Raw genomic sequence first — 3,502 nt, 5'->3', positions numbered from 1 at the left:
ATATATATATATATATATATATATAACTTACTTTAATCATGGTATTCATTTCTTGGACATGCCTAAACATTAATTGAACATTAACCCCATCCAATTATCAAAGTTCACATTCATTCATACATAGGTATAAAGCTAACAAACTTTTTTTTCATATCATAAAACTATCATATTTGTAATGCATCAATACACACAAAGCACTTGGTTATACTATTTATTCATATCTCTTTACCATATATCAATTTATATCTGATGATCACCAGTTTACACCCTCACACAAATTCAGCAGCCAACTCTTCATTCAACCATATACATTCCCTAACCCAGTGCCAAACCAAAAGTTTAACCTTCTTTGTCCTCCTTGCCAAGTCAATTTAAATCCAAACCCTCCCTTCTCATTTATGAGATTCCCTTTCACCCTGACAAACTTAATTCATGCCCAAAAAAACAAAAACCAAAAAAGAAGACGCTTCCTTACAAGTTAACCACCAATTATTCCACCTCTTATTTTCCGCATTCATAAATTAATCAGTTTCCAAAATTTAAAGATTGTATGATCTGATATTGCCACTGCAACTAAGATAGAAAACAAAAACAAGCTTAGAGATGTTGCTCAAGAGGTATATATCAATTTCTCAAACTATATTAGCTAGTTGTTTCATCTTATCGATTAATTTTATCATCATACAAATGATGATGTCTTGTGTAATGAATCATTCAGGAACCAATTTTGAGAATTGGAGCTGGTAACGTGAGGAACATAGGGGAAAAGAAATTCAGCAGAAGGGAGGTGAAATATGTTGCAGATGGAGAGACTTCAAAGATTTCAGGTGCAACCTATTCTGATGGAATATGTTACTTTCTTGAAAGGGAGGGAGATCATAAAATAGTAAAATGTAAAAGGAGGAAAAGTGTTAAACCAAGAAAGCTGGAAAGGGATGATTTTGTTCCTTTCACTATTTATTATGAGGGACCCAAGCACCATCTTCCAAAACATAATTGAGTGAAAGAAAAGCAAGGAAATCCCACATTTGCTTCTGAGTCTAGATATAGCATCACTAATCTCAGAGTTCAAAACTTCCTTTCTAAATTTCATGTACATACATATATGTTACAATTTCTATGAATAAATATGTAGCAAGTTCCTAATCTTTGAAGTCCAACACACCCTTTTGTTTTTCTCCATGATCAGAATTGTAATTGTTTATGCTATTTATTCTTCTGTCCAGTCATATAATATAGTGTGTTATCTAACATTTACCAAAGAAATTATACTTATGGTTCCTCATATCTTTTGCTTCCATTCTGCAGGTAACGATAATGATGGTTTGAAGCCTTCTAGATCACCAGACCAAAACAATGAGGCTCAGGTTCTACTCACTGATACTAGGCTAAAATTTCTGTTTGAATAAGTATAGTTTATAAACAGAGTATTTCTTTACAATAAATTAAACCTGTTTCTTTCAAAACTCAAACCGCTTATAAATCCTTCAGAATACCAAATCAAATATAACCATTTCTAATAATGAAAAACAATATAACCAAATCACAGCATACCGAATAAAATACAACAAATAATCACAGTTTTGCACAAAGCACATATTACTGAACATATGTTAGTGGAGACCTAAGAAATCACACCATAGATAGGACAAGCGCACCATACACACATAGAACAAGCAAAACAAGATGGGGGAAAAGTCACCAGTAAACATACCTTGCTTCAATTGATCTTTTGCTTGACTCTGCAACACTTAAGCCTTCCCAATGACATATCCCACACAGCTCAACCACTTAAGGAAATGTACGGAAGTAAAAAAAAATCAGATTAAGGTTTCCGAAATTAACGTATTTAGCAATTATTTAACATGACTTACCAATTCAAGAACTCTGCAACAACTACGGTTCCACTACCACACAACTAGTGTTCCAATAGAGGCAAAACTCCTGTTCCACTCATGGAAAACGACAACTACGGTTCCAATGACGGAGGAGAAAAATAGCACAGACAAGAACGGTCGGCGAATGAGAAGAAGGCTCGACGACGGTGACAACACAAGAACGAGGTTCACAACACAAGAACAAGAAGAAGGCTCGACGAAAGAGAGCAGAAGCCTCCACAATAATGGTTGCAATGAGTGAGAATGATGGTTGTAGTGAGTGAGAATGAGAGGGGTCGAGAAAGAGGCTATGGAGAAACAAGTTAGGGCTCAAGAAGGGGACAAAGTTGGCTCGAGGGAGTGAGTGAGAAAACTGAGAGCAGAGTCTTCTAATCAGATTATATTATTAACTTTTATTTTTTTATTATTTATTAACTTCATATCCGTATGAAAAATCAGCGGGTAAACATTTTTCCATTTATATACGGTCTTACATACAGACCTATCGTTCGCAAAGTTCCCGCCAGCACGCGCCAATATTACTCGCCGATATTATATATGGATAATCCGTATATAAAGTTTTTCGCACATTATATACGGATATTTCCGTATGTAAGTCTTTTTTCCAGATCCGTGTATAACATCTGTATATAATATCTCTATTATATACGGATCAAAATCCGTATATAAAAATCCGTATATAATTTCTATTTTTCTTGTAGTGTGAGTTGAGTTGGAGTTTTAGAACTCCTCCTTGTATGAATCCTACTTCTCTTTATTTCCTCTTGGGTTTTTGTTGTTTCTCATTAAGGACTCTAAGTTCTTCTTCCAACTTAGCAAGATACTCTTCTCTTTCAATTCTTTCTTTTTCTTTGAGAAGAGTTGATGCAACCCGTCCTGGTGAGGAACCATGGATCTGGTGCGGTTCGACAGACGAACGGGACAAGAGACGCAGCGGAAGTCGGAAATCGAAGATAACCCTAGGTTTTGGTGGTTTTTTCGGTAGAAAAGCTAGGGTTAAGCTTTTGAGAGGGTTTAAACGGAGAAAAGGGAGATTTCACCGATTGAATCGGCGGAATAGAAGAGATCTCAACTTTAAACGGAGAAAATGAAGGATAGAGCAAAATCAATCGGTCAAAGATGAGTATGGTGAGGAGAAGATGGATCTGAGAAGTGTTCGGTGAAAAGTGACTTACAGAGGAAGTGAGTCGTGGAAGGAAGGCTCTCAAGTGGAAAACCCTAAATGACGAGAGGTGGCTTTGAGAGCAATGGTCTGAGGAAGGAATGGCGCAAAGAGAAATGAAGTTGTGATGAAGGCATGTGCTGGTGTGGCGTGAATAAGCCACGAGTCTGACGCGAAGTGGTGGCAAAGTGTTCACGTGGAGGAGTGAGAAACTGATGGTGGAAAATGAGAGAATGGTAAGTGTGAGATGGAAGGTGGCTAGAGGAGATCCTTTGGGATTCTCTGGCCTTGACTTTCAAGGTAGAATTGCTCTGGAGTAATTCTCAACAGTAAACAATTCAATTATCTCAAAAGTAAGTACAAGAAGTGTAGGCATGGCTATTTATAGGACTAGAAGTCCCACATACCTAACACATTTACACAGTACATAAAAGAAAGACTA

At 36.6% G+C, this 3,502-nt stretch overlaps 1 protein-coding gene across 4 annotated transcripts in view; it reads right to left on the bottom strand.

Annotated features, from left to right (window-relative positions):
• LOC106755087 overlaps nucleotides 1-2,193 on the bottom strand; it is a 12,975-nt gene extending 10,782 nt beyond the window's left edge. For all 4 annotated transcript variants that reach the window (XR_002667052.1, XR_002667053.1, XR_002667054.1 and 1 more), the window contains exons 1-2: nucleotides 1,875-2,193; nucleotides 1,715-1,790 (exon numbers count right to left, since the gene is read on the bottom strand). The gene's annotated coding sequence lies outside the window, so the exon portion shown is untranslated. The remainder of the gene's footprint in view (nucleotides 1-1,714; nucleotides 1,791-1,874) is intronic.
• Nucleotides 2,194-3,502: the final 1,309 nt, after the last annotated feature.

Source organism: Vigna radiata, unplaced genomic scaffold (assembly GCF_000741045.1).
Source record: "Vigna radiata var. radiata cultivar VC1973A unplaced genomic scaffold, Vradiata_ver6 scaffold_263, whole genome shotgun sequence".
NCBI lineage: Eukaryota > Viridiplantae > Streptophyta > Magnoliopsida > Fabales > Fabaceae > Vigna > Vigna radiata.
This window is presented reverse-complemented; position numbering and strand designations above follow the sequence as displayed.